General features: G+C 45.2%; 1 protein-coding gene and 1 long non-coding RNA gene across 8 annotated transcripts in view; both read right to left on the reverse strand.

The window, feature by feature from the left end:
* The window catches only part of TSHZ2 (teashirt zinc finger homeobox 2), a 508,475-nt gene that overhangs the window by 245,465 nt on the left and 246,681 nt on the right, over positions 1-16,329 (reverse strand). The gene's annotated exons all lie outside the window — the stretch shown is intronic.
* LOC147359969 (uncharacterized) overlaps positions 162-16,329 on the reverse strand; it is a 104,109-nt gene continuing 87,941 nt past the window's right edge. The window contains exon 2 of the long non-coding RNA XR_015138835.1: positions 162-16,178. This is a non-coding gene — a long non-coding RNA (uncharacterized LOC147359969). The remainder of the gene's footprint in view (positions 16,179-16,329) is intronic.

A 16,329-nucleotide genomic window follows, 5' to 3' on the forward strand; every position in this document is an offset into this window, starting at 1 on the left:
GGTTGAGAGGAAAAAGATCCCAGCTCGAACATTTACTAGCTGTGTGTTCTTAGGCAATTTACTGAAGCTTTCCAACTCTCCGTTTCCTCGTCTGTAAAATGGGGATAATTAGAGTACCATCCAAATATGGCTGTTGAAAGGCTTTAATGAAAAAATGCTACTTTTTCTTTAATTCTTTTTTCTGTCTCCCACTCATCTTTCCAGTTTCCATATAAAGATCCTTGGAGGATCTTCCCAGACCCCCTGGTGAGTAAGGATCACCTTGTAGACAGCCTTATGAGATTCTTCTCTTGTGGTTCCCATCAAACTTGCAATCAAACAAGTATGCCTGTAACTGTTAAATTTTGGACTCTGCAATTTAGCTTCCATTAGGATTAGAATATTGTGTCTCATACATTGCTGTATCTTCAGCATTTTTTCAGGGAACCTGGAGCATAGGACATACCTTACAAACAGCATTTAATTGATTCTAAGACCTTTCTTTTATATTTTAACATCTCAGAAATTAGGGTCAAGCTTTAATCAATGCTATCTTAAAATGGCTGCCAGGGGGGCAGTCGGAAGATATTTCAGGAATGCCTTAACCAATTTATGTGGCTTATCTTTTCCTTTTTCATATAAACACAGGAGTGTCAAATTATAAAAATCTTAAAAAAAATAAATTTCAAAGAGTCTCTCAGTAAATATAAAATAGAAATTCTAAGTGCTAGGAAGAGAGCAATGGGTCCTGGTTTAATTATAAACATTTTTTTTCCCCTCAGTGGTACAAATATAAGCAGTACAGTTTAGTGAATGGCCTCAGATTAAAAACAGTAATTGTTGAATGAATGAAAAAGATAAAAGAGCTTCGCACAGTTCCTGGCACATGGAAACTGCTCCTTAACTTAGTGTGCTATTACGATTTTTAGGATCTGGCTAATTCAGTATTTAAAACAACACTAACATTTTCACTTGGGCTTCCCAGGTGGTACTAGTGGTAAAGACCTTGCCTGCAACGCAGGAGACACGAGAGATGCAGGGTGGTCCCTGGGTTTATAAGATCCCCCGGAGGAGGAAATGGCGACACACTCCAGTATTCCTGCCTGGAAAATCCCACGGAGAGAGGAGCCTGGTAGGCTACAGTCCATAGGGTTTTCAACACTTGGACACGACTGAAGTGAGAGTAGGTAGGTAATATTTTCACTTAATGGTTATATATCTTTGTTATATATCTAAGTTTTGGCAGAAATGTTCAACAATGGAATCTTTCAGTTAGGTTAATTCAGTCTCAGCTAGAACTGTGATCCTTGTTGCAACTATGATTACTCTTTTCCTCTTGACTGTAGGCTCCTCGGAGCCCAATCTAAGCAGTCTGGGTGTCCTTGTTTCCACAAAGCCTGGAGCGTGGTGGGCTGAATAAATGTTACATGACTAATTAAAAAAAAACAAAACAACAAAACCCAAGAGCGTGGGTTATTGGAGCTCAGGGTCCTGAGGATGACTGCAGAGTGAGACTTCCCGCGCTGCAGGGAAGGCAGAAAGGCAGAAACGTCGCTCAGTACCTGCACGGATCGATCGTGTTTCCTACGTTTGCCCTCTAGCCCCGGTTCCCAGGGATGCACCACACATGATTAAAACATTCAAGCGCATTTGACTGAACTTTCAAATTGTAAAGCTTGCCACGCCTTCACTGAGAGCGAGACACAGTTAGTGGGTGAGTGTGCATTTCTCTGGCCTTCCCAGGCAGTTCAGTGGTGAAGAATCTGCCTGCCAATGCAGGAGACGCAGGAGAGGTGGGTTCAATCCCTGGGTCAGCAAGACCCCCTGGAGGAGGAACTGACAATCCACTCAAGTATTCTTGCCTGAAAAATCCCATGGAGAGAGGAGCTTGGCGGGCTACAGTCCATGTGGTCACAAGAGTCGGACACGACTGAGTGACTGAGCACACACGCACTGTATTTCTCTACATTTTCCTGTAAAAGTTGGTGATCACATATCTGCTGAGGATCCTATCCTTGATGGGCTGGGGAATTTACTGAAGACCAGGAAAGTGGACTTCTCCCCAGCACATGGCAGGAACTCAGTAACTCAGGTCTAGTCAAGCTCGTTGCCAGGATCACGACCAGCCCATGGATGACCCTCCACCACGTGTTCTGCCCTCTGTTTTGCTTCCAGCCTCTCAAGACTCCACTGCACACCCACCCCAGTGCTTAAACACTCTTCAAGGCCTGGGTCTTGGGGCTTCTGGGTCGTCTCTTTGTGTGACCAGCTCAATATACGTTGAACGCTGGTTTTGAGGATAACCCAAGAAGAACGGCTCTTCAATAATCCGATTCCTCTATTGCCAGCTGAAGTCAGATCACTTTCCTGCAGATTCTTTCTGAAGGGGTGCCCGGGTTGATTTACAGGCGCGGCTAGTTAGAAAGACATTCCGTGATTTGTATATGAGGGATGTCAAGAATGTCCTGTGTTCTCCCTCCCGTCATGATATGAATGATGTCCTCTCTGCTGTTTATTCTGTTTGTTTTAGCCAAACATAAATAGACTGCAGACATGTCTGGGGCTGAAGGCACTTGCAGAAAATAAGCTTCTTCAACGCGAGATACACTGACAATGCAGACAAAGTGAAGCTGCTGCCGCTTTGACAAATACCCTCCTTCTCTCAAGAAAGCAAAGCAGACGGAACGTCCAGCGTCTCCATGCAGCTAAGGACTTTGGAAAACCATTTTCTACTTTGAATCTCTATGGTTAACTTAATTTTAATCTCCATGACTCTTGGTAGGAACTGGAAAATATTTTTACTTATCTTTTCGCGATTTTGTTCTTTTTCATTAAGCCAATATCCATTTCACCCTTCCGTCAGTCTGTTGGCAGAAGACAGGGCACCGTGTCTCCATGCTGTTGGGCTCCTCGGGCATGTGGGCACCTCGCTCACGTGCTCTTTGCCACCCATAGAGAAGATGTGCTTTGTTCCAGCTGTGGCTGTGGGCACCGTCAGCCCTGTGCCTCGATGGACAGCCCCCGCACAGACCCCCCTCACCCCCTGGGGCGGCTGCTTGGCTGATGTGAATGCACATTTTGGAAAAAGCAGAGGGAAAAGGAGGAAAAAGAAAACCACAATCCCTTAAACAGTCAAGTAAGGAATCTGCTTCTGGGGAGGTGATACGGTCACAATTCTGAATTTCATATATGGTTAATTTATTTCTATTACTGTGGTTGTACTGAATGAGGGGTTTGCTTGTGTCCACTTCTAGCACAGTGGAGGGAGGTATCAGAATGAAGAAACATATAAAAGAGTGACTGAAGGAACAAAGGGTCTTTCGGGGCTGGCCCTGGGGCAGCAGCAGGATGGACTGAGGCTGGACCTGCGGGTCTGTCTTAATGTTCCTTTTCTGTTGGTTCCACTTCTTCCATTTCTTCCAGGTTGAAAGGTGGAAAAGAGGGTGCTGCTCCCCAGGAGGTAGGTTGATGGGGGGGTGAAGATTCTTCCGGCCCTCTAAGGGAATATTAATTATTTAATTTGAAAAGCTGAGCAGATACTGCGTGCCCTGGGCTGGGCGCCCACGAGACATGGCATTGAAGAAGCTGTACTTGTTCTAACCTCATCGAGATCAGAAATTTGCAAGTGAGACCGACCTTGAATTAATTAAATATAATCTCACAATTTATGAATTAGGCGTATGTGAAATCCTGTCTTCGGATGAGTTATTAGGTTGGGGATGTAAAAGCATACTGGTGTTTTTACTCAGTGGAGTCTCTGAGAAGTCATGCTCGGCGATCCAGAGCAGAGGTGAGGTGTTGGGTCAGTGGTGCATCTCGGGGGGGAAGATACGGGAGGAACCAGTGGTGAAGTCCCTCTGCTGATCACTCATTAGGACGTACTGAGCTTTTGTAGACAGACTGCCTCGAGAACCCATGCCACCCAGCCCTCTGGTCGGACCCTGCAGGCTTGAGTTTTCAAGAGAGAAAGTTGCTGTCTACTCGTTTCCACCGCATGTGTGTGCTAAGACGCTTCAGTCGTGTCCAGCTCTTTGCGGCCCTGTGGACCATAGCCCGCCAGGCTCCTCTGTCTATGGGATTCTCCAGGCAAGAACACTGGAGTGGGTTGCCATGCCCTCCTCCAGGGGCTCTTCCAGACCCACAGACTGAACCCCTGTTTCACGACTCCTGCGTTGGCAGGCGGGTTCTTTACCACTAGTGCCAGCTAGGAAGCCCCACCCCCTTGCCCCGCAAGCAACAGACAACTAATAAGAACCTGCTGTATACCACAGGGAACGCTTCTCAGTACTCTAGAATGGTCTAGACGCAGGAAGAATCTAAGCAAAGAGGGGATATGTGTGTATGTGTAACGGACAGACTTTACTTACGCCTGAAACCAATGCAACATTGTAAGTCGACTATATGCCCACAAAAATTTAAACATAAAACTGAAGAAAAAAGCCAAGGTGCAGATAATGCCTGGACTCCGGAGTGTGGGTGAAAACTGTTCTGGAATATCAATCTGAAGAATTATATTGTGAGATTTCCATCTGGAGATTCCTCACTGTCGAGCTGTTTGTTGAAACAGAATGACCGTCACATGTCTATCCTAGTGGGGGCAAACTTCCGCATGATTAGAGTCCCGATCGTCATCAGAAGGAGTGAGGGGCTATTGTGTACCCCCATGGAAAAGACCTGATGTCTGGGGACTCTCTAGTTGTCACAGCTGCAGAGGGATTGCCAGGGATGCCACTAAACCTCCCGCCAGGCACAGGACAGCCCCCCATGACAAAGGAATCCCAGGCCCCAAATACCAATAGCGCTGAGGCTGAGAAATCCTGCTTGAGAGATTTTACTGCTTATAGGTCCTAAAAGACTATTTTATCATTTCAAAGAATAATAAACCTCAGCAGTTATAATTCACAACCTCACCAGAAAACACGGGGATAAATATGAGCTCTAGTCCTGAATTTTGTAAAGTTCAATGCAAACAGCTTTAGCTGGAGAAAGTCAATTACAGAGGAGTTTCTTCTCATGCATGATGCCCTTTCACTGGTACTGGGGTGGAGACTCCTAGGAGGTAGGGTTCCAAAAGCACAGCAAGTATCTGAACTAAGCTCCCAAGACAGGGTTTATTGTTTTACATCCTCCTTCCTTTCTCTCCTTGTAAGGATGTCAGTGTGTGTTGTGGGGGGAGTGTCCACCTCTACTTCAGAATATCTACAGTGATACAAGCAACTGATCAGAACCAAAATTAAAAAAAAAAAGCCCCATCATTTAGGATAGAAAGATGAGCAGTCTGCTAGGTAACTGGAACCATTTGATACAAACTTTGTTTCTACAAAGTACACCGTGGTAAAGCTTTGAAAAGCTTTGAAACTTCACTTTGTTTAAAAAAAGAGAAAAAAATCGAAGAAGGAAAGAAAGAAAAACGAGGAAAAAACACTGTACCCGCCTTACCTCCTTTGAAGTCACTACTGATATAGCTCTGAACAGACCCGTTCAAGTTCAACCAACATCAGACAAATGTTTAGTGTATCAGAGGAAGCCACAAAAGCAAGGGTTTCATCAATATTTCACAACAGCCTCAGGGAAACTGTAGATTGCAATGCTGTAGGGCAGCTAATGGAATTACACACAAGGGTTTTGTACATTTAAAATAAGCAGCTACTAAAAAAAAATTACCTTTCAGTTTGAGAGAAACTGTATAAAACTGCAGAGAGGAAACAATTAAATCGCTCCCAACATTTATCCACGTCACTCTGATAGGTCATTTAATAACAGGTATTACTGTGTGTGCGTGTTTTCCTCCCCTCCCCCCAGAAGGCAATAATAAAGATTAACATTTATGAAAAGAAACATAAAATATAGCACAGCGAAATGAATAATTAAGGACAGTTTTGAAGAACGCTTGCCATTGTATGCCAATGAAGTCTTCTCCACAGTCACAAAATATGTTTATGTGAAACATAAATAGACAGAGGCTGCAAGGGAGACCCATTGACCTCTTGTTTGTTTTGATGGTTAAAAAAAAAAAAAAAGAACTTTGAAGGTTTTCCCAGGAACGTGCGGGCTTCCCCGGATCTCATAGATGTATTATTATCTGGAGAGTCTCAGGATGACCAGCTTTTTCTTTCGGAAGATTTACAGAAGTAGACCTGGAGCTTGCAAAATTCTATTCAGTAAGTCGTGGGGAGATGAGCGTTTTCTCCCCTAAAGTCCGTTGTGGGAGTAAAAAATTCTGCACAGGAGAGCAAACTGCGTTTCTGAAGCTGATATTCTGTGGCCACAAAACCCCATCTGCCTTTTCTTACCCTTGGAGCGTCAGTTCTCCAAACAATGAGCTGGCTATTTATTCACATTTCATAGAAGGAGTTTTCAGACACCCCTGGGCCAGAGGTTCTCAACAGGGGCAATTTTGCCTCCCAGGGGACACTTGGCAATGCCTGGGGCAGCTCCGTCTCCCTCCAGACGGGGTGGGAGTGATGGGGATGCTCCCGGCACCCGGTGGGATCCACCTAGGATGCTAAGCATTCCATCCTGGTCCCATTGGCAGTATTGCTGAGGCTGAGAAACGCTACTCCAACTGAGCCACTCAAGCACTTGAGCTTTATTAAAATAATAACAATAGTCTTGTTAATATGGTGTCTTAACTTCTCAACCGTTCACTGGTTTTTTACACACATGTATTAGAGAGCCTCTAAGTGAAACTTAGAATGTTACATCCTCTGGGAAAGGCAGAGAGGATTTGACACGCTTACTGACCACAGACTATTCTAATTAAAGAAGAGATTTCATATCCATCTATGTATAATACATACACACACATACATTCACATATATACGGGTATATCTATATACATGTATACAGTAATAGCTATATTTTCTGAGCACAGAGCATATAGAAGGTGCTTTGCCTACAGTATCTCATTTTACCCTTTACAGAAATTCTGGAGGGGAAACATCATATCCTTTTTACAGATAAGGGGACATTGACCATAGTCATTGTCAGAATATGGCTATGGAGAGTCTGAGACCCAAACCTTGGTCCTGTCACTAAACCTCCCGTGTCCGCGGGGCTTCTTTGTAGCTAAGCTAGGCGTCTGTGTGTGTGTGTGTGTGTGTGTGTGTGTGCGCCTGTAGTGCCAGCATGCAAACACCTCTTCCATCTCATCTGCAAGGAAGAAGTAAAAGATGACTTGCAGGGAGAAGGGAGGAGAACAAACTTAGAGAAGTTTGCAGGTTAAAGTCAAGAAAAAGGCAGCTGGAGCAAGGAGCTGCCAAAGGGGAGGCTTGGGCAGGGCGGCCCTACGTGTGTGTGTGTTTCCTTTTAGAGGGAGGGCTGTTGGGGGCAGGAGGAGAAGGGGACGACAGAGGATGAGATGGCTGGATGGCATCACTGACTCGATGGACGTGAGTCTCAGTGAACTCCGGGAGTTGGTGATGGACAGGGAGGCCTGGTGTGCTGCGATTCATGGGGTCGCAAAGAGTCGGACACGACTGAGTGACTGATCTGATCTGATCTGATCTGTGAGCCCATATGCAGAGGGAGAGGGGAAACTGCTGCAGGTCAGTGAAAATGAAGTCAAAGGAGACAGAGAGAGGAGCACCCGGAAGCAGGTGGGGGAGTCGGCTCATCTGCAAAGATGTATTTTTTCCTTCTGAGCCAGCAGGTTAGGAGAAACGGCTGTGGGAAGAGGCAGAGAAGCTGGGCTGAAAGAACAAGCTGGGAAGTATCAAGACCCACGGTGAAGTGGGGTGATGGCTCACCTGCTGTGGAAGGGGGATGGAAATTCAGGGGGCTGGTGGAGGCGGGGAGAGGGACAAAGAAGAGTCCAGGTGGGCCCAGCTGCGTCTGTGTGGACCTGGTCCGCTGGGCCGCCTTCTCCAGCCACGTGCAGCACCCGGAGACAGAGGGGCGGGTGCCGCCTGCCCCTTCCCGGAGCATCGCCAGGAGGGCCATTCCCAGTTTGAGGAAGAACAGGTGGGTTGTTTGCCTCTGAGATGGGTACACCTGGAAAGCCATTGAGGATGAAGGGAAACTGTAATAAATCAAGTGCATCTGCCTATCTGAAGGCTGCTGCTGCTGCTACTGCTGCTAAGTCGCTTCAGTCGTGTCCGACTCTGTGCGACCCCATAGACGGCAGCCTACCAGGCTCCTCCGCCCATGGGATTTCCCAGGCAAGAGTACTGGAGTGGGGTGCCGTTGCCTTCTCTGATCTACTCAGGCAAATTTATGAATGCTTTGCAAGTTGACCAAAGTAAATTAGGAGGTTAAATCTATTCAGGGAGCCACATATTTCAAACTCCTGCTTGCATCTTCTTCGAGGTTACATGTGTGCATACATGTGTACATACACTTTATTATCTACGTATATTTATTCTATACGCGTATACTCTATTATATATTATAATTTTGTACTTTTGCATCTAATCTGATACAAATGAAATAATATCACAAATACTGCTGTAATGGAATTTTTCATTTACGTTCCAAATAGCGTTCAGGTTGAAGGAATTTAAACGCATCCCCTCTTCCTCAAAGCTTGCACTGTCATATTACTGGGAGAGCGACCAGGCCAGTCCTCCATTTCTTAAATGTCTTTTTAGCAGCAGTTGTGGTGTCACAGAAAGAGAACTGAGTTTGGAATTGGGACCAGCAGGTCCTTTCTGCCAATTAATAAACCATACAACTTTGGGAAAACTCCTGGATGTCTCTGATTTCTCAGTGTCCTTAGCTATCAAGCACAGCTGCAAGTAGTTGCCGTAGCAGTGCTGTGAAGAGCTGAATGATTAAACGCCGTACTCTAATAAAATGCTCCGCAGTGTGCTCGCTGTCAGATCAATGTGAGGCTGCGTGGATGCGAGCAACCCCTCTGTGCCCAGGGCACCTGGGGCCTGGCCTTCCCATCTCTGCTAACTTTCGTCAGGACTCAGCTCTCCTCGTTAATGGGTCAGTCGATCAATCTCTCGATATTTATTGAGAGCCTACTATGTACAAGACCCAGGGGATCTGTGATGGGCGCCCGTCAATAGAACAACACACTGCAGGACGATTAGCAAGCCCACTCTGCCTTGATCTCAGGTTGGCATAGTAATAGAAGGGTCCCTAAGCGTAGGTGGTGGTGAGAGCGAAGCGAAAGGAAAAGAGAGTGAGTCTATCTGCAGTGATCTCCCACTTCCCTCAGAGTTCAAGGGAAGAAGGTTATTTCAACCAGGGATTGGCGACCTATGCCCTGCAGGCCACGCCTGACTTGCCACCTGATTTTGTAAATAAAATTATATTGGAACAACGCCACACCCATTCATTTACTTAAGGATGCTTTCATGCTACGCTGACAGAGCTGAGTAGCTGCAACAGAATCCATATGGCTTGCAAAGGCAAAAATCCTCTCTGGCCCTTTACAGTTTGCCAACCCTGAATTAAGCAATCTCGGGAATAATTAACCGTCACCAACTCTTACGCACGTGTGCCGTGCTAACAGCCATGTCCTAGGTTCTTAGTGTGACTTGGAGTATTTTACATACATCTTCACAGGGCAGTTTCCAAACAGCACCATGAGAATAGTACTGTTCTTATCCCTATTTTGCAGATGAGGAGACTGAGTCTCAGAGAAGTAACTTGCTCAAGGTTGCACAGCCAGCCTGTGTGATTCCATCCCAGCTTTGTCTCCTTCCAGAGCCTAGTTTCTTAATTACAACGTCGTCAGGTTTTCAAACTTCGGTCTCTCATGTGCCGCCCTCACGACTCACACCCTCTTCACCATTCTTGGCCATTTTTTCCCCTTTGACTTGTCACTGCATTTGTTCCTTTAGCGTGTTCCTAGGAAACTATATTCAAATGGCTTGGATTTGACGTACTGGTCATATGTATTTACATATTTTAACTTTTTTAATGTAATTGTAGATTCACACGCAGTTTTAAGAAATAATACGCAGAGATCCCATGCACTCTTCGCCCAGTGCCCCAGTGATAACGCCGTGCCAAACTAGAGTGCAATAATTCACCGACCGACTCAAAGTTCACCAGTTCACCACATGCACAGCTGTACATTCATGTGACCCGCACTACAATCAGAACAGAGAAGTGTTCCGTCACAAGGACATCTTGTGCTACCCTCTCAGAGCGACAGCCACCTATCAACAACTAAGCTGCTTCCCATTTCTATAATTTTGTCATTACCAGAGTGTTATATAAGTGGAGGAGGTAAGATTTTGAGTGGACTTCCCAGGTGGCGCCGTGGTGAAGAATCCACCTGCCAGTGCAGGAGATGCAGGAGACGGGGGTTCGATCCCTGGGTGGGGAAGATGCTCTGGATGAGGAAATGGCAACCCAGTCCAGTGTTCTTGCCTGGAGAATCCCAAGCACAGGGGAGCCTGGCGAGCTGCAGTCCGTGGGGCCGCAAAGAGTCAGACACGACTTAGCAACCGAGCATGAGAACCAGCAAGCTTTTGAGATTGACTTTTGTCACTCAGCACAGCTCTTCTCTTCTATTTTTCAATTCACCTTGACGTAAGTACCTAACTTTTAGAAGTAAAGAGGAGAGGAAGCTCACTGATGTTAAGGTCATCTTGCGTGCCACCAGTGGTACCATATCATCCTCTAGGGAGCCCCGCCAGAAGCTATCATAACCCCCGATAGACAAATAGATAATGCAACCATAAAACATAAAGATTTTGAATAACAAAAATCTCTACATCACTGCTGTTCAAAAAAACTTTCTGCAAAGATAAAAGTGTGAAGTGCCTGATCTGGCCAGTATGGTAGCCTCTAGGCTCAAACAGATCCTGAGCATTCAAAATATGGCATGTTCCAATGAAGAAAGGCATTCTTTATTTTATTTCATTTTAATTGACTTGAGTTTACATTTAAATCACTATGGGTGGCTAGTGTCTTCTCTGCTGGATAGCACACCTCTAGATATTAAGGGCAGACTGTTGAATAGAAATGGATCATTTCTGTTTTCCTACACTTCATTTTGTCAATGCAATGACAACCAGAAAAAGTAAGAAACCTCTGTAGGTGTGAGTGCTCAATCGTGTCTGACTCTTTGCCACCCCATGGACTATATAGCCAGCCAGGCTTCTCTGTCATGGGATTTTCCAGGCCAGAATCCTGGAGGGGGTTGCCATACCCTCTTCCAGGGGATCTTGCCAACCAAGGGATCGAACCTGAATCTTTTGCATCTCCTGCATAGGCAGGCAGACTCTTTACCACTGCGCCACCTGGGAAGATCCAATCTAATGGATTTATTTATTAGGATCTGACCTCGTTCTATAAATTTGCTTGTGTTTGTCTTGTATGAGCTCTCCAGACACGCTGGCTGACTGTGGGTGTTTGGAGAATCTTATCACCACACCAGTTAGCATTCAGAGTGAGCCTACGAGACCCTGCTCCCAGGTTCCTGCTTTGAAAGGGAGCCTGTGTCCCGTGTCCCTCAGAACACAGGGCCAGTGAGAGTGCCTCTGGATGCCCAGTTATACTTTAACTCAGACACACTGAGCACGTGGTGTTCTGGACTTTGCAAAGGTCACAAAAAAGTCCTGTTGATTATGAGAGGCTCAGAGCAGCAAGCCATCTTTAGGAAAGTGTAAATTCTAAGCAACTGCTGGTAGTACTATTTTAAAGTCCTTGCTGATTAACAGGACCTGGTCTGGATGGACTGAGCTTGCACCACTGATCTAGAACAAGGAGCATCAGCAGGGTGCAAATGCTGAGACTTCAGAGGGTGCAGGCAGCAGTGTCTTGGCGAAGAGAAAAAATAACAAGGACAACATTGGGTACTTGGGGATGAGCTTCTAACGTCACTTGGCAGGAGAGGCAACATTTGAAAGGAAGAGGGGTGCAGTAGGCTGCTGGAAATGTCAGTGCTAACAGAGGTATTTGCCTGGAAATAGAAAAAAGTGGTCGATGTTCCCTTCTTATTTCGTTTAGCCAAAGTATCACAGGTAGCACAAACTTGCTTTTGACCATTAGCCATTTGCACTCTTAGCGGCGTGGACCTGTTAAAACACACCATCAGCATGAAGGTCGTTACCCTGGCTGGACTCTTATTTCGCCTAACTTCACGGATCTGTAAGGCGTTAGCTGTTGCAAGAGACTGATATGATAGTTTGTGAGTAATTTGGATGAACTATAACACTAACCCAGTAAAGTATTATAATTTTAAATGTGTCCAGAAAATAATTGAAATTCTGGCTTAGCTTCATCATAATGCAAACTGCTGGGTATATTTAACAGCTGACTAGCTTAGCATGAATATTGCTTTAGAAATGGGGTCATATTGTTTTTACGAAACAATATTGCTCTCAAACACGTTTAGGAAGAAAAAAAAAACACACAAGATGACGAGTATACTTTTAACCTTTCTGTCTCTTTTTATCTGTGTTTACTATGGTGATTTAGGTGTTTGGTGCTGTTTGAAGGCAAACACAAAGGTGCTGGCATTTAAAAGAGACCTGTAATGAGCCCTTAGCAGCCTCCTTCTAATTACTACTTTGTCACAGAAATCTCTCTTTCCCATCAGTCTGTTTTTCTGTGGGCTGGTCAGAAATGAGAAAGATAAGATCATTCCTGATGACCACCGTGTGTGTGTGTGTGTGTGTGCATGTGTGTGTGTGTGTTAGTCACTCAGTCGTGTCTGATTCTTTGCAACCACATGGACTCAAGCCCTCCAGGCTCCTCTGTCCATGGGATTCTCCAGGCCAGAATACTGGCGTGGGTAGCCATTCCCTTCTCCAGGGGATCTTTCCCACCCAGGGATCAAACCCGGGTCTCCTGCATTGCAGGTGGATTCTTTACCATCTGAGCCACCAGGGAGCCCGATGACCACAATAGATGTTATAAGAGGTGGCCCCCACAGTTACCTATAGAGTGTCTGTTCATTTTTTAAAATGTAATAGCCACTATTTTAAAAATGGAGATTTCACATGCAAAATCTAGTTTTATGGATGTTCCTGAAAAGCCCAAGGATCGGCAAGACTGGACCTGCTTTCCCGCTGGGTGACGATCCCTGGGGCTGAGCAGGTGCAGTCACCTCGGGGAGAAAAAGAAGGCCTTCCGGTTCACAGCAGCTTTCTGCTAGTCTGGATCGAACGTTTCCTTTATAATCATTTGAGCTTCTGATTCTGGAGACCCAATATCATTTTCTTAGTCCTTCTTACTCAAACATTAAGTGTGTCTTAAAATGAGTCAGTGGGTGCATTATGGGTCTATGATATCTGGCAGTGGTCGGCAAACTTTTTCTGTGAAGGACCAGTTAGTAAACACTTTAGACTTTGTGGGTCATAATGTTTCTGTTGCAATGACTCAGCTCTGCTGTTGCAGCACAAAAGCAGGCATCGGTCATATGTAAGTGAACAGGTTTGTCTGTGTCCCAATTAAACTTTTTATTTGCTGAAACGGTTTGCTCCATGAGCTATAGTTTGCCAAGCCCTGACATAGAAGAAAACAAAACAAAGCCAGAAAACTGTCTCTTAAACAGTAACTCTACAGGGCATTTTGCATCACTGCAGAACTTGAAATAGACGTGGGAGTAACTCCTCCAAAGGCCGTGCTCAAACCTTGAAACTCCCGTCTTCAAGCATGTGTGGCTGTGGGTTCTTAACTCCTTCCTCTTTTTGTTTTTTCTAAAAATATTTACTGACCCTTAGTAATTACTTGCTCCTAGTATCATCACAAAAGACTTTCCTCCCCACAAAAATGGAAAAAGTTTAAACTCTGTTCCTTTGTGGAAAATGAGCTAAGCTGGATGATTCTGACTGATGGGTTATTATTCCCCTGAGAAGGAGTCACAGTGGGGCAAAAGCTGAGAGACTTCATTGTTCTTTATTTGAGAGGGAAATAGTTTTCTTGTTTTATCTCAGACCAGCTTCCTAAGCAGTGTGGGTGGGAACAGCAGTTCTCTTTCCTTAACTGTCCTTCGAGTATCATTTAGCAGATCCTCAGTGTCCTTTTTCAAAAATGAAGACTTAGAACCAGGATTGGAGGAATCGAACTGGAGACTTTGAGCCAAATCTAGTCTGGAGTCATATTTATTTGGTTCAGAGTATTTAAAAACAAAATATGAATTAGTTATTGGCCTAGGGAAATCAGAAGATTTCACCAAAATATCAGCTTGTTGGCTTCTTTTGAACAATTTGCAAATCTGCTAATAATGGACATACATTCCTCCATGTCTATAATAAGCTGAGGATGGGTGTAGGTACCTACTTTGATCATTAAGAGTCTTCACTAGGCTTGCTTCACCCATGTAAACGATTTGTCCTGAGAAGCCTTGAGTTTGTGACCTAAGAACCAGATCATCTCTAAGGTGTCCTTTAGGAATTTCTAGGATTCTGGCCTCTCTCTGTAAAGCAAGAGTCACAAGTTGTCAGCCCATAGCATATCCCAAACTTTGTCAATTCAAGGATGAGGAACAATGATCTGATCAGTATAGTAGGGAGTTTTATTTGCTGATTATGGTTCAGTTACAAATCTAATACAAAACGAAGCAGAAACAGGGATGAGCATCCCATTTTCAGCCCTTTGTAACTGCAGGAGGAAAAAGCAACGGCAACACTCGCTTTCTTTTTTAGGGATTTAAGCTTCACAAATTTTATTTCTCCTTACTGGCTAAACTGCTCAAGATTGTTCTTGTGTTTAAAAAGCCAGAGGGAGGGACTGAAATGGATGGATGAGGACACCAGATTTTATGGGGGAATTCACAGCATTTCAAAAAGACTCTGTGTTTACCTGGCAGTCTTGGGCCAATGGAGAAGGGAGAAATTGGCGTTCTACGAAAATCCTGAGAAAAAAGGCCCTGAAGGGAAGGACAAAGCAGATCTCCTTTGAATATTAGTGTTTCCCTGTTGAAAATGGGCCCACTTGCCATGGAGCCAGCGGCTCCACAGGCTGCAGCTCTCATTCTGATCCGGCTTTCGATGAATCAGCTGATTCACCGTGCGGTGGGGATTCAGGCTGCATTACGTGGTCCACCTTCTAGACTAACCTGCATTAGACTGTATCAGGAACCGTGTGCTCAGTCGTGTCTCACTCTTTGCCACCCCATGGACTGCAGCCTGTCAGGCTCCTCTGTCCATGGAATTTTCCAGGCAAGAGTACTGGAGTGGGGTGCCATTTCCTGCTCCGGGGCATCTTCCCAGCCCAGGGAGCAAACCCGCATCTCTTGCATCTCCTGTATTGCAGGCAGATTCTTTACCTGCTGAGACTATATTAGGTAGTCTCTGAAACAGGGTGGCAAATTCAAATGTGGAACAGGGACCAAGAAAGTAACACTGCATCATTTAATATACATGTTAGAATATTCTTCACCTCCACAAAGGGAGAGGCTCATTTTTCTTGAAAGCTCTCTCAGCCTGTTTTCTCACTTTTAAGAAACATCGCTATGGGAGACATCTCATTTTCTTTATGAAAAGAATGACAAAATCACGATGATAAATAGCTACTGATATTTGGCCTCAGGGAGACAACAGAAATAGGTGGGGACGGGGAAGTCTTGCTGAGCACTGCCCCGTGGGAAGGGGCGGCCACAACCCAGCTCTGGATGATCTTAACAGGTACCAGTTAAGAACCAAGGTGACACATTTTTGGATTTTGCAAAAAAAAAAAAAAAAAAAGAAAAGAAAAGAAAAAAGTGGGAATTTGGACTTTTATCCAGGATCTCCTGATCATTACATGTTGGCAATAGTGTTTCTTATTATTAACACTTGTTATTAGTGTGTACCATTTTGTGGTGGGGGGAGGCAAACAAAATAAGTCTGCTGGCCAAATTCAGGGGCCCCTTTGCCAACTGTTTCAAAGTCTGATCTTGTCTCAGTGTTTCCCATTCCTCAGTCTGAATCGTAGTAGGTGCCAGGTGAGGCCTCACGATGGCTGAGCACACACACAGCTCTGTAACTTGAAAGCTACTCAAAGCACGTGCTCCGATCACAAGTCAGAGGCTTTCAGCCTAGGCAGTCTTCAGGAGACCAGCTGAGGGCAGGATGAGAGGCAGTACCGTGCTCTGAAAGAACCAGACTGCAACAGCTGAGCCCCTGCAATCAGCCGGCAGCAGAGGCCTCATCCGAGCCTCAGCTTTCTGATCCTTAAGAAGGAGAGGTTTCTCCCAAAGTGAAAACAAGGCTGTGCCGTTGAGGGGAGAGAAACTGTGCTTTTGTGTCTGAATCGTCTTTCCAACATTTCTTAGATTTGCAAACTTGGCTCCATCCCAGTGGTCTCTCTGCAAAGGGAGGACAAAGCCAGCAGTGATATCTCAGGGTTCTCTGACACATAGATAACAGATAGGAGAGCTTCGTGGAAATCGGGGTTATAAGTTGCGGAAGGTGGGCCTGACATCTAGCCCTCAAACCTGCTGCATTTGACCCACAATT

Source organism: Bos grunniens, chromosome 13 (assembly GCF_055505025.1).
Source record: "Bos grunniens cultivar Pamir isolate PY7600 chromosome 13, Bosgru_T2T1.0, whole genome shotgun sequence".
In the NCBI taxonomy this organism is placed as follows: domain Eukaryota; kingdom Metazoa; phylum Chordata; class Mammalia; order Artiodactyla; family Bovidae; genus Bos; species Bos grunniens.